The 24,572-nt window shown below is 33.4% G+C and overlaps 1 protein-coding gene across 1 annotated transcript in view; it reads left to right on the top strand.

The window, feature by feature from the left end:
- Positions 1–7,674: 7,674 nt before the first annotated feature.
- The window catches only part of LOC129948483 (uncharacterized), a 43,208-nt gene continuing 26,310 nt past the window's right edge, over positions 7,675–24,572 (top strand). Inside the window, exon 1 of the mRNA XM_056059496.1 lies at positions 7,675–8,593. The gene's annotated coding sequence lies outside the window, so the exon portion shown is untranslated. The remainder of the gene's footprint in view (positions 8,594–24,572) is intronic.

Genomic DNA, 24,572 nt, shown 5'->3' with positions numbered 1-24,572 from the left:
CATACGTCCTTTGATAAGACAGCGTGACCTAACCTATAGACGGTGGAAACTCTTTCGTCTTGACGGCTTTCACCAAAAATGTACCTCTTTGCGCAAGAAAACTGTTCAAAAAATTCGAAAGGCAAAATCCACTTTATATGCAACTCGCATCAACGCGTCTTTAGGAAGTAAGCAAATTTGGAAAAATTTGAAGAATATCGGTGTTGGAAAAGTTAAGGACACAGTTCTCTTAACATTTTTTTCGAAAACAACTACTTTTTGCAAAATAAAAATAATAAAAGCATGTTTTTATATCAATATGTGTGTAATAATTGAATCCGATTAAAATTTCAGTGAAGAAAACAAAGCACCAAACCACTAAAATTGTATTTTTTTAAAGGTATTAAAGGTAACGTTGAATTGAATTTTTATACTTCAAGACAATATCGTAAAGGTCGTTGACTAACATCTCGAAAAATATCAATCTCACGGTTTTGACGCATTTGAACTTTTGATTTTCCTAAAAAAATCTTGTTACTCGATATTTTTTCTGAAGCTATTAGAGAATTGTATGGAAAATGAAGGTCCGTATCATCGCGTTGGTGAGATTTAAGGATTCATCGCAGGACATTAAAATTTGATAAAAACCCTTTACTAGATGATATAATACTATGAAGTGCTACTGAGCTACAGACATTACGTTTATTTATTAAAAGAAAACTTCACATGATCTGGGCTTAAATTTTCCAAAAAAAAAATACAGAATGGGAACGAAAAACAAATAGTATCAAAAAAGTAAGCTTAGCTATTTGACGACTAAAGTTGACCTATGCGAAAGAGCTTTAAAACAGAATAGTACTTACACTGCATCAAAAAATTGCACGTACATCTGACTGTTTAGTGAAAAAATGCACATACTTTATCAAAAATACTTATTATATATTTATTTTTTCATTAATTATTATCTTTATTATGATAGAAGTAAAAACAAAATAAAATTCAGTTACATAGACTTCATAGGAATAAAAAAACAATAACAAAAAGGGAAGAAACTAAAATTAACATAAAAAAATTGCACATACACTTTAAAGTTTATTAGTTAATTGCTTCGTTTAGTACCTAGTATGGTAACCTTTTTAATAACATTCTTTAAACGGTTTTGCATGGACAGGACTAGTTTTGAAGTCACTTCCGGTGGAATTTTGTTCCATTCTTCAATTAAAACGGCTTTCAGTTGATTTTTGTTTCTTATTTCCGATTCTCAGATTTTCTTTTCCAAATAATCCCAAAGATGTTCGATGGGATTTAGATCTGGGGATTGAGGAGGATGAGGCAACTGCGATTTCACATTGTACAACAGCCATTCTTTCACAAGCCTTGAGGAATGCTTAGGGTCGTTGTCTTGTACTAATGCAAATTCCTCGCTTAAGCCCATTTTATTAGCGCTGGCTTTTAAGTTATCTTTTAGTATTTGCAGATAAACCATTTTATCCATCGTTGACTCAACAAATACTAAATTTCCCACCCCGCTAGCCCCCATCGCTCCCCAGACCATGACATTTCCGCCTCCATGCTTTACTGTTGGCTGCATATTTTTTGTCTCCAAGGCGGTGTTTGGTTGCCGCCACACAAACCTTCTTCCATCCGACCCAAAAATGTTGAACTTACTCTCGTCAAGGAATATCACGTTTTTCCAGAAATCATCCGGCTTCGAAACATACGCATTTGCAGAGTCCAAACGCTTTTACAGGTTTGTCTTCGAAATATAAGGCTTTTTTCTTATTGCACGTCCTTGATAACCCTTTGAATGCAATACGTTCCGGACTGTTTGTGGGTTTAGTGATATTCCATGACTTACTGTGATTTCTGCAGCTATCTTAGGAGCACTTATTTTTGGGTCAACCTTCACCATTCGTACGATTTTGCGTTCCATTTTGCCATTTAAAATTTTTTTTCGACCTCTTCCTGGGGCCATTTCGAAGCTTTCGTTTTTTTCATAATTTTTTATCACGCATTGAATAGTTGATTTTGATCTCTTAACAATGGATGATATTTCAGAATAACTTTTTCCATCCTTTTTGTGATCCACAATTTGTTTTTTTATTTCAATAGGAACTTTTTTATGTGATGATTCCATAACTAAAAAAAAATTTAAAACGCAAAAAAAAACACTTTTAGCCAGATCAATTAAACATAACAGACTGAGTAGGAGATTCAATCTCATGATCGTACGAGTTTTTGGCTTGGAAAAGAACCGTTATTTCATTTATGTAGAAAAAAACAACAGTGTACGTACATTTGTTTGGTGTACGTGCAATTTTTGTATACTTATAGAAACATATGTTTATAAAAAAAAAAGTTATAAGAAGAAAGGTCGAAATTTGTGTTACCTATTAATACTGTACTTACATCTATGTATCATTTTTTGTTCAAAATAAAGTCAATCGGTACGTGGATTAGGTTATAAGTACATTAAATGTAATAATTTTATTTGAATTTGATTGATGTACGTGCAATTTTTTGATGCAGTGTATATTTTAAGCTTTAAAAATAAAACCAGACAAATCTTTAAAAATTAAAAAGGCCTTCGATTGAAAAAAACTTAATTTATTATTTTTCGAAAATCGTTAGAGCCCTTTCTACTTGATTAATTTATATTTATTTAGTTTATATTTAAAACTTTTCAATTTTGTTCAGAAATATTTTGGTATGCATTTATTTACTTTAGTATTTAGTATTTTTAGTATTTATTTATTTCTTGATTAGCCTACACTTTAAGATACAATATCTTATTTATAGTGTAGCTAGTAAAATGTACAGTAGCTACATACATAATTGATTTTATTTCAAGTTTTACATATTTTTACGAATTTGCGAATATAACTTAATCTTTGCATTATTAAAGTAAAGTTAAAGTTCCTTTCCCATTTGTTTTGTGTTATTAATACTTTTTATTTCTCGCGGCATTGAATTTCAAATTCTTACTGAGTTGACAAAGAACTGACGTTCAGATGTTAGACACTGAAAACGCGTAATTACTAGATCACGACATCTGTTAGAGTTGAAAAAGGTTAATTCATTGTGAAGATCCAAGAATTTGGGATGTATGCTGCGAAACTCTGTCGTAACGTCGCAGCCCGGGAATATATCTTTTAATTTCCCTTTACTCTCGAAGTCTAACTTACAAAAAATTTCACAGCCGTAAGTAAGCAGAGGTAAAATCAGCGTTTTCACTAGTAGAATTCTAATTGTTAAAGGAATAAAGTGCTTTGTTGACCATAGCATGCGTAGGACACCATACGATTTCCTAATTGTGTTGTTTATATGATGTGTCCAGGTAAGGCTGCGGTTAGAAACTACACCTACATTTTTAGCTGAGTCGACGTAAGCAATAGGACAGTTATTCAAAAGGATTGCTGGAAAGTAAGGCACATCAATTCTGTTTTTTGAAACCAAGAGACACTTTGATTTCTTTGGGTTAAAAAGTGAGCAGTTATTAACCGATTAACGCTCAATCAAGCTTAAGTCCTCATTTATACAAGCTGCAGAGTGTTCAATACGTCCCAAGAGGCCACTCAAATAGAGTTGGGTGTCATCAGCATACAGGCGTATTGAACATTGTCTTACAATGCCCTGTGTGAACTAGGGCCTCACCCAACAAACTTCTCCATCTAGCTCGGTCCCTAGCTAGATGTCTCCAGTTTCGCGCTCCAAGTTGGGTGAGGTCACCTTCCACTTGTGCGCGCCACCTGATCCGCGGTCTTCCTCTACTGCGCTGTCCTGTGGGTGCGGATTCGAAGACTTTCCGGGCCGGAGCATTGGTTTCCATGCGCTCTACGTGACCCAGCCATCTTAGTCGTTGGATTTTTACTCTAAGTCTACGTCGCTGTACAGCCCGTACAGTTCGTCGTTCCATCTTCTCCTCCACTCCCCTTCGATGCATACGGGACCGTAGATCACACGAAGAACTTTTCTCTCGAAGCGACCCAAGGTGCTTTCATCCGCTTTTGTCATGGTCCATGCTTCTGCACCGTATAGCAGGACGGGGATGATAAGGGTCTTATATAGCAACACTTTGGTCCCTCGAGAGAGGACATTACTACTCAATTGCTTTCTTAGTCCAAAGAAACAGCGGTTAGCAAGAGTTATTCTGCGTTTGATCTCAGCGCTGGTGTTGTTTTCTGCGTTTACAGCGGAGCCTAGGTAGACGAAGTCCTTGACTACCTCAAAGGTACGTCTGTCGATTGTGACGTTTTGACCAAAACGTCGGTGTTGTATGTCCTTTCTAGACGACAGCATGTACTTTGTTTTGCCCTCATTAACCGTTAAACCCATTTTTGCCGCCTCTGCCTCAATACTCACAAAAGCCCCATTGACATCACGCTGAGTTCTTCCGATTATGTCAATGTCATCAGCATATGCCAGTAATTGGACAGACTTTTGAAAGATAGTGTCTCTAGTGTTGACGTGTGAGCTCTGCACTATTCTTTCAAGCACGATGTTAAAAAAATCGCATGACAGCGCATCACCTTATCTAAAACCCTTTTTGACATCAAAAGGTTCTGTTAAGTTGTTTCCAACCTTTATGGAACAGCGTGAATTCTCCTTGGTCATCCTGCACAAACGGACGAGTTTGGCAGGGATGCCAAAACTAGACATGGCTCTATACAGCTCGTCCCTGTAGATGCTGTCATATGCGGCCTTGAAATCGATGAAAAGATGGTGGGTGTCGATTTGGTGCTCTTGAGTTTTTTCCAGGATCTGCCGTAATGTGAATATTTGATCAACTGTGGACTTTCCTGGTCTAAAACCACACTGATAAGGACCTATCAGGTTGTTGACGATGGGCTTTAGACGTTCACATATTATGGCAGAGAAGATTTTATAGGCGATGTTAAGTAGACTTATTCCTCTATAGTTGGTGCAGTTTAGAGGGTCTCCTTTTTTCAGGATCGGGCAAACAATACTGAGGTTCCATTCATCGGGCATGTTTTCTTCCGACCATATCTTACAGATAAGTTGGTGCATGCTCCTAACCAACTTATCTCCAGCTGCTTTAAGGAGCTCGGCATTCAAGCCATCTGCTCCAGCGGCTTTATTAGACTTCAACTTAGATATGGCAATCTTTACTTCGTCTAAGTCGGGAGGACGGGATTGTTGGCTTTCGTCGTCTATATCGAATGGGTCATCCTGCCTGACAGCGGGATTCAGTTCTTCGTCGCCGTTATACAGTCTGCAGAAGTGGTTCTTCCATATCCTCAGCATTGACTGCGGTTCCACTATGATGTTTCCACTTTCGTCTTTGCAGCCTTCGGTTCTAGGTTTATGTACCTGTGAATTTCGTTTCACCTGTTCATAAAACTTTCGAACCTCATTCCTGCTTTTATACCTCTCAACATCTTCGACCGCACGCTTCTCATGCCCTCTCTTTTTCCTTCTGAAAAGTCGGCGTTCCTCTTGCCTCTTCTGCTCATAGAGTTCACGAGCAGCTCTCGTCCTTTTATGCAGCGCCGCTTTGCGTGCCTGTTGTTTGGCTGCATTTGCCTGCCGACATTCCTCATCAAACCAGGGGTTCCTTGTTGGTGGTGTTTGAAGCCCAGCACATCAGAGGCGGCTTCTCTGATTGCATCTTGGCAATGTTGCCACTGGTTTTCGATACATTGTGTATCGCAGTTTTTCATCCTCTTTTTGCCCGGCCCATCCCATCGTATTTCCTGGATGGCGGTGATATCTGCTTTATATCGTTCTAGGGCCTCCGCTAATTCTTCGGCCGCACGTGGTCTGTTAAGGGACCTAACATTCCACGTGCATATCCGAAGTTCGTTGTCCTTTATTCGTTTGCGTTGGTTGTCAACAGTAAATCCGTCCGTATCCGAGGCTTGTTGGTGCTTCGCAACTTTGAAAGCTTTTACGTGGCCAGGAAGTCACCCCGACGCACAACCCCCAACCTGGAGGGCCAGATCCTAAGTATAACTCCAAGGATAGGGAGCCGGATAAAACCGCTCCTTACAGGCCTGGGCTCCGAATAAGTCGAAGAAGCCCTATAAGGTGTTCACTAAGTAGTTCAACCTTACTGGAACTGTAGACGCCACCGTTGATTCCATCTCGGGAATTCCTCCGCTGCCGTCTGGATAAGGAGAGGTGCCTTAGTGGAAACACCTCTCCCCACCTCTCTCGTTTGCTGCCCCCAACAACTTTCCACTGGGGTTGGAACCCAATCTCCAGTTGAGGTACTAGGCACCCGATGTTCACCACGTGGAGGTGAGAGTAGGAGTTGATAGACAGAGGTTGGTTTTAAGAAAAAACCTGTGGACGCTTGTGTCCTCTTGAATGCACATGTCTACCATTTGAACATCCTTTATATTTAAAAACAAACTAATATTTTTTTAAAGTCCTCAATTCACATTTAAACCAAAAACTGAAGCTTTAAAAGACTATGAATTCCTTGATGTACTCGCTTTCACTAATATTTTTATATTTTGTTTAATACATTCAAAAAACTTTATGTTATATCTTTAAGATACAAAAATTATTATTTGCCGTTTTGCGTTCTTCACTTCTTTTAAGAACTGTTTAAGCATAAATAAATATAAGTACATTTTTTAAACGAAATCAATATGTAAGGATTGTAGGTTTGGAAAATTTAATTTAGAAAAAAAAAACTACTTCATGAATTATTATGTAAGTTTTTTTTGAATTCCAAAAACCTGACGTGCTAGATGGATATTAAGACTAATTCGAACTTTTGCTGTTTATTAATTCCTGGAAAAATTTAAAAACAAAATAAGAGTATATAACATATAAAATGATAAAAATATTATTTATTTATAAAAATTGACAATGAATTAAAATCTATTGTTAACAATTTTTCTTAGAGCGCTAGCATCAAATTACTTTCAGCTCTTATACAAAAATTTATTTTATATATTATGTAGAAAAAGTTCGGGCCGTTTTTGAGAAAATTGGAATTTTTAATTTTTTACCAAAAAATGTGTGCAAGGCAAGGACTACAAATTTAAAGAAATTCAAAGCGAATCTACATCATACCTTGATTTTCAATTTAAAACTCTATAGAATTCTGGCCAAGTTTGATTTCAAACAATTTATAAGAACGCAATACTTGACAAATATGTAGTGCCTATGTGTTACAAGTATAAAGGATACTTCCCTTTTATAAAATTGTTGAAAAAAACCGATACAAATTTATTGTATTTATAAAATATTCTACTCTCTAATGTATGGTGGATTTTTTAATGTAAAGCTTTGTAAAAATATTCTCTTTTTTTTATTAAATTATCAAAAATATCTTTTTTCCAACGTTTGCTTGTTTTAAAAGTTATTAATTTAATAAAATTTTAATTTATTGTATTGTTCAATACATTGTTTTACAGACAATTTAAAAAAAATGTATTACTTCATGAAATTTAATTTAAAATTAAATGTTTTATCAAGTATAAAACTTTTAAATAAAACAAATGCTAATCACTCCCATTTAAACAAAGTAAGTAAAAGATAGAAATACAAATGCCAGCGCTGGCGCCCAACACAAACCTAAACAAAAAACAACAATTTAATAAATTCGAAAACTTCGAAACTTCGACTGTAATATCGAAAATGAAACAACGACAGCCAAAAGCCGCCTTCAATAGTATCCATCAAATTGAAAGTAAAGTTCGAAATCAGTCATATGCGAAACGTTCGAGAATCAACATCGTTACTTTGAAAATTCTCTCATTCCGACGAACGACCGACCGACGGACGGATTGTAGAATGTAGTGTAAAAGATACAATTAGTATCAAAAGGTTTATGATGTCTAGTTTTCTTTCTTATTCATTCTCGCTTATAATAAGGCCGTGCTAATTTTTCAAGTGAAGTGAAACACCATTGTATGTATCTACGACGTACTTACGTATTTTTAATGTCCCTGCATTTGTGTGCATTGTATCTGTATCTATCGGGTGTGTTCTTATGAGTTTATTGTTATTTTTTTTGAGTGATTCATCTTCGAAAAACTCGCTGACGACGTTCACTCAGCACTCACTTTAATCTATTGTAGCTAATATCGAGTCCGAGTATCAAAATTCAAAAAGTGCTTCGGTTTTATGTTGCATTAATTCATGAAGTGGTTGATTAAATTCTCTGAGCAATAATATCTACAATCAGCATATTTTATACCCTGAAAGATATATAAATTCTTTTATATGTATGTACTTGAGGTTTCAATGTAGAACTATTAATACAAAAACCACCATCACATTATTGTTTTTGATCGGCTTTAATTGCTGTTTTGGTTCATTTATATTAAGTCCGAAAAAATGATAACAAAGGAATTATATCAAAAAGTTCCCAGTTGTAGTGATATGTGTAGTTTAATGAACTAAAATAATATAGAATCCAAATCCGCACCACAAAATGAAGTGTAAAAAAGTGAAAAGTGATGAGAAGTGCAATATTATGTTTTATTAAAATTTGTACATGCGAATTAATTTGAAATAACCAAAGGAGATTTATTTTTGAAAAATAAGCTGCAGTGGTCATATTTCATTCTATTCCTACCGTATTCTACCTGGATTTAAGTGTTTTTAAGAAGGCGAACTTCAGTCGTTAACTGAGGTATGTAAAGACCGGTGTTGTGTTTGATAATATCTACATAACATGAAATACTCGTACATAAATCTTTACCTAAATACGCATACAAACAAACTTATTGTATCTATGTGTAATTACGTTTATCATTGTTTACCTATATTGAGTTTTTGGCAGTCCGAAATCTTTACTTTTGACTATTGTCGTATTATGTGATAAAAAGATATTATCTTTTAGCATTACCAACCAACACTTGGTAGCCTGAATTGTATTGAAGGTATGGTTAACCTAAGCAGAGCCATAGACAAGACAGTCAACATAAATTCCTTAAACAACTTTTTAAGGGGAATTTCACTTCATTGCTAGTTTACAAAAAAAAAAACTAACGTCAAACCTAAATGCTATGACTTATGACCCACACCAATTTCATGATAGAACATTGAAAAAAAAATATAATTCAATCAATCTAATCATATTATTGGGAATTCATTGAATTAAAACCTTAAAAAAGCACTTTGGGAAAAATAAGGGCATATTAACGAAAACTTCCATTCGTTTTTTCGCATTAAAAAGAAAATTAAAACAAAGTAGGACATTTTTTTTAGAATAGAAATGTAGTTTTAATTGATTTTTAAAATTAAATTCATTTTTTTGCATTAAAAAATATTGAAGAAAACACAAATTTTGCATTTCGAGAAATTTAGAAAACATTTTTAGTTTTAATTAAACTGTTTTCTTTTATCTATAATTTAGGAAAAAATTGTTATTTGTTCATTTTTAAGTGACTAATATTCAAATTTACTTTTATACATTTTTTGAGGAAACAATTTGTTTAATTTTTTGTTTGTTTCAACCAATTCTTTATGTTTTTTAAAATTTGTATATATACAACAAAATATTGTTTCCATTGACTTTTTAAAATAATTTTTTCATACAAATTGCATACAATTTTTTTAGTAGATATAAATGTGTAGATTCCTCGTTTCAGGCAGACCTGTGTACGTGTACTTTATGGTACTTAATGATTTTATTGCAGATACTTCAATATACTTAAATGTTTTCGAATTGCTTCAGTACCATTCCGTTGGACTTTTTCTTGTACCAGTATTGGTACATGTACTTCAATTCCACATAAGTACCTAAATTGTTTTTCATTTATTCCTTTGGCTTCCTTTAAGTCATTTTATTTTGATATAAAAAGAACGAGTACTATTTAACAGAAATAAATGGAAGAAAGTACTATTTCCTCTGCATTAAATGTTTCATGAAACATGTGCAATTGTAGCCCCTCCCATCTTGATGTTTTTTTAGTAATTTTATTGTTTTTACTTGTTAATGTCAAAAGATGAGGCTTCCAAAGTGACAACTGCTCAAATAGTGGACTATTCAAAATGAAACCTCCTATTGAAAAATCTTGAAGTTCAAAAGAAATTGATAGTAAATATATACTTTGTAAATTGAAACCATACTTAAGTTCTTTTGGAATTAAAAACGATTAAGTACATCTATAAAAACTGAGGATTTGAACTAAAAGTACAAGACCCGAACTAATACATTTTCATTTTAAAGTATAAGATATTGTACTTGTATTTTTAATCTGCCATTACTTTTTTTCGTAGCAACCGAACAATGGATGAAGCTTGAAGTTTTAAAAAACGCTTAAAGCAGAAGTCGTCATTAAAAACGTGCATTTTGAAGCAAAGACCGTCCACAATAGTGAAGCGCGACAAGAATTAAATCTGCACATCATCAAGTCAAAAGTTTTCAACTTGATCCCTCAACTAAACATATACAGCATACAAATGTCAAAAGTCTGCGCAGCATGAATTCAAAAGTAAAAGTTTACCCAATTTGCACTTCAGTTTCGGCTTCAACTGTGCATGGTAGCTGTGTTGTTTTCGTACTTTTAACTTTTGACAGTATCACAAGCTTCAGCTTCGCTGTACAGCCAGTTAGTTATTTTGACAAATATCATATTTAAGAGCAAGTTATAGCTATCATTGAAACCAAACCAGACAAATTTTAGAATCAATATTTGATGGTATTTCCCTTTGATTAGTAATCACACAAATGATAAAAAAGTGTAATTGCGCATTCTTTATTTTTTACTATTTTCCGGACGGAAACTCATTTTCCTAAATAACTGATACTTTTATGTTCAAAATCAAAACGGACTGTTCCACTGATTTGTGTTCCAATTTCAAACAATTCTAATGACTGATTTCTATCAGTAAACACTTATCGGTGTATTTGAGTAAGAAAAATTCTTTCAATGACAGAAAATTTTAATGATACCAATAAACGAACTGCCAAACAAATTTCAATGATTGCTTTCAATGATGAAAATAAATGATAGCTGTAATTGGCCATTTGACAATGAATACGCTTACTTCTAACCATAGTTTGCAAATCGTGCAAATTTATTACCAACGTAATGGTTCGATTCGGTCTATTCATCAATTTATTGAAGGAAACTTTTGGTGAGCGCATTTTCTCGCATTCGTAAGCCTGTGCCATGGCCTTCAAAATCGTGTTATTTTACACCACTGGACTGCTATTTGTGCTTTTCTACTCAGATAATCCCTAGACGATTGTTTCAGGCACGTTATTGACATATATAAATATGGTCAGAAATTGGGCCTCTCGGGAGAAATTTATTCGAGCCATTTCTGAAACAATTTTTGAAACCTAATGGTAAACCTATTCTTTCTAAATTATATGTGTTTTATTTCTTCCTGAAAATCAAACGATTTAAAAACACCCTTTAACTTAAAAATTTTATTATTAAAGAATAGTTATTGACTTCTGCTACAAAACAGATTATAATATTTTATTACCTTACAGATCTAGTTGTAAGTATTTCAATCAAATTTACTAATTGGAGATGTTTTTGATGCCCGATTATCTTGTTTCAGTTTATCGATAAATTGTGGAACTCAATTTACATTTTTGATAGATTGTACTTTGTCTTATATAAAAAGAAAAAGAAAATACACTTGTGAAATTTCTCCTGGTTGGTTTTCTTTATTTTGTTTTTGTTGTTGTTTGTTATGTGACAAACAGGTATTTCTTCCGCTTAAAACGAACAAAAAAAAACAAATTACTTAAACGATCTGCAAAAAGAGTGTCTGTAAATAAACAAAACAAAGAATTTAGTTTTGCATCAATGAATAAAAATTTACCTTAAAATAAAAGCTGCAGTGTCTTTATTTTTTCAATTTATTCATGCTGTTTTTTTTCTATTATTTTTTACATTGAATCATTATTGTTTATGCCTTCATCTTCAGCTTGATGCCCTTGTGCTCTTGTGCACTCTCATGTAATATTCATATACTGGTTTTTGAAAATAAAAACAAATTATTCAAAGGAAATCTTATAAGTAACATACATCTATTGCTTTAGAATAACACTGTATATGCACATACGTATAAAAGTATATTTATTTTATATTTAAAACCTGTCTGACAAAGTAATTCGACGAAAAAAAAAATTAAAAGAAAACCAAAGAGTTAGAGACCAAAGTTGGTATCGAAAAATTGTAGTCCGGGAGGTATATATTACTAACATTATTTTAAGTTGTTGGGGTTACTTAACTTAATGAGAATTGTTAAAAAAAGATATCGCTATTGATAAGAAGAAACAATAAAATTTCTTACGAGAGTGTTACAACGGAACGATTTTTTTTAAGTCTGTTTGTTGGTAGAAAGCAATTATATTTTATTACAAATTGTTTATAACTATGATCTTAAAAAATTACCACCACATTGTTGCAAGCTTCGATTCTTTTGAGGTCATTATCGACTACTCTTTGACACATATTGAGCCATAACTTGACGAATGTTGGTTCTTAAGTTTTTAAGAGTCAAGGGTTTATCTGCATAAACACGGTCTTTCGCGTAGCCCCTTACAAAAAAGTCGAGAGGTTTTGAATTGCATGATTGGTGGCTAGTTGATATCACCATGACGATATATTACGCAGCCAGAAAATGTCTCTGTGTTTGTGAAACCACACATTCTCCAAGTCGCATTAAAAAAAGTCGGGTATCATATAACCTTAACGCTCCTAATTGATGGTGACGTCGTTCCATCATCGTTTTCGAAGAAGTAAGGACCAATCACACCTCCGAACCAAAGAGCCCACCAAACAGTGTTTGTGGATGTAATGGCCTCTCTTCAACGGTCTACTTGAAGATTCTCAGAACCCCAAATACGAAAATTTTGTTTATTATCATACCCACCGAGTGAGAAATGTGCTTCATCGCTGGATAAAATTTTGCTCGAAAATTCGCCGTCCACCGCTTGTTGTTCAAGAACCCAATCGACGTATCTACGACGCGACGTTGTGAATGGTCAACTGGCTCCAGTTGTTGTGTGACACATTCGGGTCTTTGTCAACATTGCATACAGCAGCGATATTTTCAGTGGGACGAGTAAAACGATGATGGACAGGCCCTTCAATATCTGTAACTAATCTAGTCACTCCAAATTTCTTCACAATTTTGACAATTGCAAGTGTAGTTGAACAATATGTGGCTGTGGCAGAATCACCATTTTTGTATGCGTTGTGCGATAGTTAAACGATCCATTTTTGTAAATGTCAGATTTCACTTGTCATTATACGGAAATTATTATGAATAACATTTCATTTTGGTCAAAATTCTGGCTCTCGAAATGTGAAATATAATTACAAATTTCAAAGTTCCTCAGCTTTTAATATAAGTTTTTAGATTCTCTTCCTTATTCTTTTGACGTGTACTACCAACGACCTAAAGCGTATGATAAGCTCATTAAATTTTGATCTTGACAGCATTGTCCAAATGAGAACTTAAAAACTGTGTATAATTTAATGCTTCAAAAACAGCTTTTAGTTCTAGATATGTCGTCAAAATCCATCTTTTGTGAAGTGATCACATATTTGACGTATCTCCACTTCTGATCTAGCGATGTCGCTGTGATCAACAAAGCTTTTATTCGTCCGAAGCAAAAAATTATTATTCTCGTATTTGGGCTGGAGCTCCAATAACATACTTGAGTCGTTTGACTAGAATTGAAAAGAAAGCTTTAAAAATGATAGGCGATATTTTCTTACATTTTTTTTTGCCACACTGCCACAAGGTTTCATGCCTATCATAAACGATACTCTACCGCAATAGCCTCAAAATTCCTTCGATGTCTCAAAGTTCCTAGAATCTAAGCCCATTATTTTTGCGGAGTCTTCATCATCTATATATCTTAAAAGTAAACAGAGGAACTGACTTCAAATAAATTCAGTTTTTCGAGATGTACTACAAAAACTTTAAAGAAATTCAGGTGGTAGTGAGACTTACTTAATTCACAAAATATACTGTAGATTTAGTTTGGTCGTAAACAGTCTTAAATTTAATTTTATTCTACACATTACACCGCATGATTGATAAAGCTTCGAACAAATTTATGTAACTGAATAATTGTTTTATTAGTAAAGAAAGTGAAAACAATTATTTCTTAGCTTGGGTATTAAAAAAAATAGTAAAAAATCTTCAGACAAATCTTAAACTAGAAATAATAATGTTTTGAAAATTAAAGAAAAGAAAAGAATAACTTTTTACCAAGTAAAGATAACCATTTGGCACTTATTTAATTCTATACAAATAATTTTCATAACAAAAATCGCTGAAAACCACTTAAAATTAACTTGGGCTAATTTTAGTTCTTGTATACTAAAATAAATCAATTGACAAAAAAAACGAAAATACTGCTAAATTGTTTGTATGTACTTTTTTAAAGTTCTTTAAATATAAATTTGGCACACTACTAGAAAAATGTCAGGTTTAAGATTTCACAGGTACCAGTAAGAACGTGGGTCACAATCGCAACCACTTCTAAAATTATTAGTTATAAAACAAAGATTACATGTTGCTTTGAAGTGTACCATTTCTAGATTGTATTGTATCTAGATTTCAATCTATTACTTTCTCATAATACGGTCAATATTCTTGTTCAAAGTTAACTAGACTAAATGGCAATCTTTGTATACCTATAAATGTGCCTCTCTTATAATCTATCTTTATACAACTTTAACATGACCATCACGAATTACTTGAGTCAGAATTAAGCAACTATACTTCTGATGCCTTTGACCTACACGCATTATCAAACATCGTTTTAAAAAACTTGTTCTTCTAAACTTGTCCCTTTCATGATTCTTTCTTTGCTCGTAAACTATAGCGGCTTATAGTGTGGCCAGTAAGAATATTAAGTAGGTTTGTAATATGTATACAAGCATTTTTAAAATCTTCGGTATTGCTTAATTTATGCAAATAAGTTTACTTTTGAACAAAACAAAAAAAAAACGCCCAACAAAAATATTCGCAGCTTTTTCAGCAAAAACGGACGAAAGCACAAAGTTTGAAATGACTAATCGAAAATAGAAATCTATTCAAAACACAAATTCTAAAATGGTATCTACATATCTACTTCTATATAAAAACTCATGTTTTCTAAATTTGATGGTCAAAATAAAATCAATATAACAACAATTTTTATGCAACAATATTTTCAGTACTATTTGGTCTTATAATATATACGACATGCATATACATATCTTTGAGTAACTTTACTGAGTGATGTAAGACAGGAGTGTTTGAGGTTATTTTTTCTGTAGATAGTTGAAAGTATTTGTTGTATTTAATGTTAACTGGTTTCGATATTCTTGTATTTTTGTTTGTCAAGTCAATCGTAAGTACCCACACCTTTTATTTAAAGAAAAACGTGTGTGTGTTCTTAGTATTTTTTTTTATTTTATAGGCCTCCATGGAATCAATCTTTAACTGAACGAAGAACCATATCTAAGACTCCTACATAGCGTACAACAATCTTGGAGAAAATCATTTAATTTTCTAACTTTGTAGGTTGTCAACTGATGTAGGAAGTTTTATCTTCATTTATCTTCATTACGCAATAAAAATGTCACTGACCTAAATTTGCAAACTTTGTGTACCTTATACGATACTTTTAGTGATAAAATATTTGTATTTTCAATTTGCAGAAGTGCATTAAAATTTTTATTTTTTTATTTATTGTACAAGTTTTAACTTAATCTAGAACATAAGAACAAATAGAATCATGTATTACATATTTGTATATTTTTTTTTCCCAAGTAGATATTATTGTCATCGGTCAGATTTATGGATATGAAAATCTTGATATTTCTTCACGTTTCACGGTTCCTATAATCTATTTCTACCGTTGATTGTTTGTGAAGATGTGTACGTAGGGCAAATTTTGTTTTCCAGATAATTACATCCATTTATGCAGAAAGGACTTAAATTTAAAAAACGTAAACATTTTGTTTGCAGTTTTTGTTAAATATCGTTTGAAAAAATAATATTTTTGACTTCAAAAACATAACACCTGGTAGTGTTATAAATATTTTGTATGGTTTAAGAAACAAATAATTTAGTTTCTTTTAGTTTCAAAAATTGAAATAATTATTTTATTACTCAAATATGATTTCTTACTACAAAAACTATTGATATCTAGTAACATTTTCAAACAAAATTAGTCTTAGTCAGCAGGTGATTGATTATTCCATAATCTTTTTGTTTTACAAAAATATTTCTATAAATTATTATAAACTTTTTCATTTGAAAAACAATGATATTAGTATTGGACGAATTTTGTTTAATACAAAATTATTATTATTAAAGAGTTTCATTCTGGGACTGTTTTAAATAGCTTGTTTATTAAAAATAAAAGTTTTACAAAAAAACTAGAAGAGAAGCTTTTCTTATTGGAAATAACATTGTACTTTTCCAATGGTTTTTGTTGGCCTTAATCATTTCAAATTCCACTTCAGAAATAATGTATCACGTCAGGTTTTTGCGATATTACTTCTTAAAATGAAGCTCTTTAAGGCTTCATAAATGTATGATGTTGCTTTTATTTAATAAAATACTTGATGGTTTTCCAAATCTATAATCTGTTTTTTCAAGATTCAGTTGAAACATCTTCATGAATTATTAGACCTCACCTGTCTTACAAAAACTTGAAAGAAACGCTAAACCATTTCTGCTAAAACGGTTTTCTTCAAAAAAGTAAAAACGGTTTGAAAGTAAGTTTTGTTCTTGTAACGAATCTGTCGTCTAACCATTTCTATTATGTCGAGTTTTTGTAATATGTTAAAAAATGTAAAAATTATTTTGAAAACGGATATTTTTGACAATTTTAACAGATTCTTAAAATCAAAGTTCAGATTCAAAATAGTTACTAAAAATTGCCTTGAAAATTTATTTTTCAAAACTATGAAAGTATTTAGTTCAAGATTTTCTCAAAACTTAATACAGAGTCAAAAAAAGGACTAATGATAATTTCCAAGAACTAAGTGAGATGCTAAAAATATTAACTTCCCATAGGAAGTTATTGTAATAGGTCCGATTTGTCAAATTGAAAATTTTGACATTGCTCGACGTTTCAAGGTCCCTAGAGTCGAAATAAAAGATTTTTAGAAAGTTGTGCTTGCGTGTGTACGTACGTTCGTACGTCCGTACGTTCGTGACGTTTTTTTCGTCGTCCATAGCTCAAGAACCAGAAGAGATATAGATTTCAAATAAATTTTGTTATACAGATATTAAGGCAGAAAGATGCAGAAATTGCTCTCAAGAAAATTGCGTGGGTGGCTTTTTTACCATAGCAGTTTAAAAAAAGGTGAACATTTTGGTTAACCCTAAATATCTTACGAACCAAAAACGCTAGAGACTTGAATTAAATTTCATATAATACATTGTAACGTGATATCAAAGAAGTACATATATTTTTTGGAAAAAAAATCCATTTAACTGTTCTTTTTATAAATCAAAAAAAAAAACTGAGAAAAAAAATTTGTCACCTCCAAAATTTTACGACTAAAATATGATTTCATCTCCAAAACAATTTCGGACAACGAAGAATAATGTTTTTGTCATCTGATAAAGTTTTGAGAAAAATCGAATTGACAGTTTTTTTTTATAAAAAATAAAAATAAAAAAAAACATTACTCAAAGTTGGTAAAAATTGACTATCAATTCAAATATCTTTTCAAAAACTTGATATTTAGGCTTCAAACTTATTTTATCTTTTAAGAAATATTATTTTCAACATTCTAAAAAATGTTGAGAAAAATCGAATTGACAATTTTTTTTACAAAAAATAAAAACCTAAACCAAATTAATAAAAGTTGGTAAAAATTGATTTTCGACTCAAATATCTTTTCAAAAATTTGAGATAATAGCTTCTAACTAATTTTTACTTATAGGAAATATTGTTTTTAACATTAGGACAAATTTTGAGAAAAATCGAATTAACAGTTTTTATACAAAAAAAAACCTAAAAAAAATGTATAAAAGTTGATAAAAATTGATTTTTGACTCAAATATCTTTTCAAAAATTTGAGGTAATATCTTCTAACTAATTTTTACTTATAAGAAATATTTTTTTCAACATTAAGCCATATTTTGAGAATAATCGAATTAACAGTTTTTTTACAAAAAATAAAAACCTAAAAAAAAATGTAGATATAAAAGTTGGTAAAAATTGATTTTCAACTCAAAATCTTTCCAAAAATTGTAGATATTGACTTTAAACTACTTTAATCTTTTAAAAAATATTGTTGTTAACATTCAGTAAAATTTTGAAAAAAATCGAATTGACAGTTTTTGTACAAAAAATTAAAAACATAAACAAAATTTTTACAAAAGTTGGTAAAAATTGATTTTCGACTCAAATATCTTTTCAAAAATTTGAAATTTAGGCTTTAAACTTATTTTATCTTATAAGAAACATTGTTTTTAACATTCGGTAAAATTTTGAAAAAAAATCTTATTGACAGTTTTCTTACAAAAAATAAATCTCAAAAAAAAACAATACTAAAACTTGGTAAAAATTTACTTTCGATTCAAAAAGCTTTTCAAAAATTAAAGATATTGGCTTCAAACTTATTTTATTTCACAGAAAATATTGTTTTCGATATTCAGTAATTTTTATATAAAAATCCAACAGTCCGTTTTTTCATAAAAAATAAAATCTACAAAAAATAGTACCCAATTTTTTTTTAAATTGATACGAGTACGTATAGACAAACTTTTAAGCAAGACAAATCGACAGACGGGATGGGAAGTTATCAGTGTGGGTCGCATTCCAGCCTCTTTTTTAAATTGTAATTGTATTTAGAGAAGAAAGATATGTACTTTGCCAAATCTTCAATCAATTTTTTGTTAAGAGATATTTTGGGTTTTAACTTAGTCTTGAAAAAAATCCATGTTAACTATTTTTAAAACCTGATGGGATAGAAATATTTCAAGGCGAATTCGATTTAGGACATTTTTGTTTTTCTCCCAAAAAAAAAAATTAATTTTGTCCACCAGTGTCATTAGTTTGTTTTTAAAACCATTTAAAATGTTACACTTTTGTTGTTGAGCCATCGGATAAGCAATCGGATAGATTGTATGTGACTTTGCTTTATTTTTGAGTTCAGTTTTTGAGGCAGGATTGCAGTATTGTCAAACATAAATCTTGATGATTTTTGAAACATACTTCTTATCATAATAAATACTACTAGAAAAAATGTATAGATAGAATTACATTTAATATACATTTAAATATATTCCCCCTTTAACCATAAACCTCAATGCTCTTTGCCATTGGAATAGGTTTAATGTGGAATAGATGACTAAACCAAACGTAAAGCGATAACGCAATCCGCACTCACAATATTTTTTCTGATGGTCGTATCCCACAGTCCATGTGGCTAAGCAAAAATATTAATAAACAAAAATATCTACTGCTGTAGCGATTGTTGGAAAATTAACATACTCTTATATGAATATGTATGTTGAACCAATAAACATAAATGAAAATGTATTTGAACGATACACTTTAATTTAAATTACATTTTAAAACACAGCTTGAGTGTTATGCTATAATGTTTAATGCAAATTATTTCCGTAAATGCGTCATAACTTCTTTCACTGTAAACGAGAAAGAAGAACAAAAATTGTTCGACAAACTCGGGCGTATACGCACTATTTTACGTATTGAATTTTTAACATTTTATTAGTATGGTTTATGTATTGCAATGCATGATATCTAAAAATAATATAGAAATAAGCTTTTAGAAACTTTGTCAATTTGTAATTAAACGTGTGTAAAACTTAAATATGTGTTTTGATTTGATAAGTCATAAGCGTTTGAAAGAGCTTTATCTTACTGCAAAAATGATATCGTTAAACTGACAAAATAAATCTAAGCTCATTAAAACAAAACACTCGCAGATTGTTTATAATAATAACTACTTCCTTTTATTATATTTTATTTTTATCTAAAAAATTTTGAACGTTTTTATTTTCTATCACTCTTAGAGCAATTTTGACTTAACCGGTAAATATATTGTTATAAGTTCGTTTTGTTTCATTTATTGACACAATAGATTCCATAGTTATTTCATATGGTCATAAAGGTTAGTTTTGTTCTACGAGTATTTATTGTAAAAAATGAACATCGTTACTCACTCAAAATTTGAAAACATAAGGATACCTAAGTAGGATAAAGAACTGAAGTCATGAGTAATTATTCATACTTGTAAAAATTATTCCCAAATGATTACTTCATATTTATTTTATACGTGCTTCTAAGTCAACATTGCCAGTTGTTAATGTTAATAAATACAAAAACTTAAAGTTCAATTTGATACCTAATACGACACTGATAATAAATAATAAATATCTGTAGAAGGCATGTTAAATAAGTTTGTAATTATTTTGAGTTATTTCTTAATTTTTATTCGTTATCCGCTCGAAAAAAGAAATCAAAGATGAAGGAAATATTAAATTTTCATAATATGCATGCGCAGATATTAGATAGAATTAATTATGTAGCATCCAAAAGTCAAGTTTCCGGTCCATTGTCAGTTCCAGTTTTGTACATTTGCTTTACATAGTATGGAAACACTATTTTTAAGAGTCATGTCTAAAATAATATAAGTACTGGTTGTGCAGTAATATGTTTTACTTAAAAACTTTTATCAGTTCAAAAAATTTGTTTGATAAACGGCGAACTTGAGACAAAATAAATAGTTCGTAGTTCAAACCACATTTACATTACTAACTTAAGGTGGCGATACAGTCCGGGGCGGACCTGGGCCTCAACCAACAAGCGTCTCCAGCCAGCTCAGTCCCTAGCTAGCTGTCTTCAGTTTCGCACGCCAAGTTGGTTGAGGTCCTCTCCCACCTGGGTGCGCCACCTGAGTCGCGGTCTTCCTCTACTGCGCCGTCCCTCGGGATTGGATTCGAAGATCTTCCGGGCTGGAGCGTTGATGTCCATTCGCTCTACATGACCCAGCCATCTACGCCGTTGAACTTTAATTTTGCTAACTAGGTCAGTGTCGCTGTACAGCCCGTACAGTTCGTCGTTATATCTTCTCCTCTATTCTCCATCTATGCGTACGGGACCAAAAATCACCCGAAGAATTTTTCTCTCGAAGCATCCTAAGAAAGTCTCTTCTTTCTTTGGCAGGGTCCAGGCCTCAGCGCCATAAATGAGAACCGGGATGATGAGTGTCTTATAGATAGTGATTTTAGATGCTCGAGCGAGTACTTTACTTCTCAATTGCCTTCTAAGTCCAAAGAAGCAGCGATTTGCAAGAGTTATTCTTCGTTTGATTTCAGCGCTGGTGTCGTTGTCTGAGTTAATAACGGTGCTAGGTAGACAAAGTCCTTAACTACCTCAAAGTTATAGCTGTCCATGGTGACGTTTTGTCCAAGACGTCGTTGTTCAGTGTTCTTTTTTGATAAAAGCATATACTTGGTCTTGCCCCTCATTGACCACTAAACCCATCTTCTTCGCTTCCGTCGCAATGCTCAAAAACGCTATACTGACTTCACGCTTTGATCTTCCAATTATGTCACTATCATCTGCATATCCGAGTAATTGGGTGGACCTTTGGAAGAAATGTGCCTCTAGTGTTGAGTTTTGCACAATTCTCTCCAAACCGATGTTGAAGAAGTCGCATGACAGACCTTGATAGAGCAGCGTGCATTCTCCATCGTTATTCTGCACAAACGGATAAGTTTGACAGGGATACCAAAACTAGACATTGCTCGGTAGAGCTCTTCCCTATAGATGCTGTCATACGCGGCTTTAAAATGGATAACTAGATGGTGGGTATCGATTTGAAGCTCCTGGGTTTTTTCCAAGATCTGCCGTAGTGTGAATATTTGGTCGAAAGTGGACTTTCCTGGTCTAAAACCACATGTGCATGCCTCGTACCAAGTCATCGCTTGATGCTTTGAATAGTAATTTGGAGAAGTGATCTTTCCATATTCGCAGCATCGACTGCGGTTCTACTACGATGTTCCCCTGATCGTCTTTACAGTCTTCGGTTCGTGGCTGGTACCCGTGGGAGGTTTTTTTAACCTTTTGGTAAAATTAACGAACCTCATTCCTGTTGTGACACCGCTCTATCTCCTCGATCGCGCGCTTCTCATGCTCTCTTTTTTCATCTAAGAAGCCGGTGTTCCTCTCTCCTCTTCTGCTCGTAGAGCTCGCGAGCAGCTCTAGTCTTTTTGTGCAGCGCCGTTTTGTATGCCTCTTGTTTCGCTGCGTGCGCTTGCCGGTATTCGTCTTTAAACCAGGGGTTTCGCTGTGGTGGCCGTGTGAAACCTAGCACTTCAGAGGCGGCATCTCTGATGGCTGCGAGTCAATGTTGCCACTGGTTTTCAATACTTAATGCAGGCAGCATAGGACTCCTTAAGAGGTTATTAGAGACTCGATCGGAAAAGGACATGGCAGTCTCTTGCGATTTTAGCAGTCTAACGTCGAATCTTCTCACAGTACTTCCTTGTTTTGGCTTGGATCGGGATATGCGTAGCCGTACCTTGGCTACAACGAGGTAGTGGTGGTCCGAGTCATTGTTGGCCTCTAGGAATGTTCGGATATCCTGGATACTGGAGAAGTGTCGTGCGTCGATCGCAATGTGGTCAATCTGGTTGACGGTTGATTGATCAGGCGATTTCCACGTCGTCCCCTTGTGTATATTAAGATGCGTGAACTGCGTACTAGCTACCAGAACGTCTCGCCCCGCAGGGAAATCAACCATCCTGAATCTGTTGTCGGAGGTGGTGGCGTGCAGGCTGTATCTCCCGATTATGCCACCAAAGATATCTTCTCTTCCTAGCTTGGCATTAAAATCTCCTAAGACAGTTTTAATGTCATAGCCAGGGCACTGCTCATATGTCTTGTCCAAGAGCTCGAAGAATATGTCTTTGGTGTCTTCATCTTTCTCTTCTGTTGGGGCATGCGCGCATATTAGGCTTATGTTGGCGAATTTAGCCTTGATGCGGATTGTCGTGATGCGCTCGCTCACACTGTTGAAACTCAAGACTTTTTGCCTGAGCCTAGTTCCAACAACAAATCCACACCCAAATAGACGCTGTCTTTGTTCTCGGTAGCAGTCGCCGTAGTAGATATCGCAGTCTTTTAGTTTGCGTTTGCCCGGTCCATCCCATCGCACTTCTTGGATGGCTGTAATATCTGCCTTGCAGCAGTTTAGGGCTTCCGCTAATTGTTCGGCTGCACGTGGTCTGTCAAGGGACCTAACAATTCACGTACATATCCGAAGTTCGTTGTCCTTATTTCGTTTGCGTGGGTTGTCAACAGTGAATCCGTCCGGTTGTTGGTGCTTCGAACCTAAAGCTATTTTTTACGTGGCCAGGAAGTCACCCTGACGGCACAAACCCCAACCTGGAGGGCCAGGTCCTTAGTATAACTGTAATGAAAGGGTGCCGCATAAACCGCTCCTTACAGGCCTGTGCTCCGAATATGTCGAAGAAACCCTATAAGGTGTTCACTAAGTAGTTCAACCTTACTGGAACTGTAGACGCCACCGTCGATTCCATCTCGATAATTCGCCCGCTGCCGCCTGGATAAGGAGAGGTGCCTTAGTGGAAACACCCCTCCCTCCTCTCTCGTTTGCTGCCCCCAACAATTTGCCATTGGGGTTGGAACCCAATCTCCAGTTGAGGTACTAGGAACCCGATGTTCACCACGGGGAGGTGAGAGTAGGAGTTGGATTTTGAGAAAAAACCTGTGGACGCTTGTGTATTTCACATTTACATTAGAAATACAAAAGTAAGAGGCTAGGATGCTGCTGACACTTATAACTCCCTATTCTTGCTCGTCTGACGATATTTCCAAAAGTCTTACAAAATATTAAAAACAACATTTTGTATAAGATAAACCAAGTTTGAATTCAATATCTTTCTTTTTCTCAGAATATTTGGTCAGAAAACCATGTCTTAAAAAAAACTAGCGCATTATAACCTAACTTTGCTTTCGATATTTTGTGTTGTTCCCAAGATTTTAAGTCGAAAATTAATTTTTACCAATTTAGTAAATTTTGTTGAAACTTTCCATCGGTTTGTTTTTGAGAAAAATGGAAATCTCGAATTTTGACCATCAACATTGTATGAAGACTACTGTTATTTTTAGTCTTGAAAAAATGAAAGATGCGAATCGGTTAAGAAGCTGAATTTTAAAATTTGAATTCAAGTCACCCACTGCTTTGGGCTGTAGGGGCCAGAACATACAGACAGACAGACGGAATCGGGGGACCCACTTTTTTTACCATCGTAATGTCAAGTTTGATTAAAATCTCGAGCTCGTAATTTGTTACGAATGTTAAGCTTGACATATAGTTCTTATATGTTCATACATACATATATCTACGTACATACATATACCTAGCAAATAAACCATTGGATTTTTCTAAACTTTTTACTAGATGTTAAAAACAGTATTTTTTTACAAACAACAATTCATGTTGAGGCAATTTTATTTATTGTTGTCAATATATTCAAGTCGCGAAATGTCAAATTCGACCGATTACATAACTTCCTATTTGAAGATTATAATTTATTTCGATTTACTTTAAAATCAATTTAACTAACTAAACTTTAAAGTACACCATTTTTATCGTTAATGCTTTAGAGACGAATAT

Source organism: Eupeodes corollae, chromosome 2 (assembly GCF_945859685.1).
Source record: "Eupeodes corollae chromosome 2, idEupCoro1.1, whole genome shotgun sequence".
Classification (NCBI taxonomy): Eukaryota; Metazoa; Arthropoda; class Insecta; order Diptera; family Syrphidae; genus Eupeodes; species Eupeodes corollae.
The sequence above is the reverse complement of the archived record's forward strand: the minus strand, read 5'-3'. Positions and strand labels throughout refer to the sequence as shown.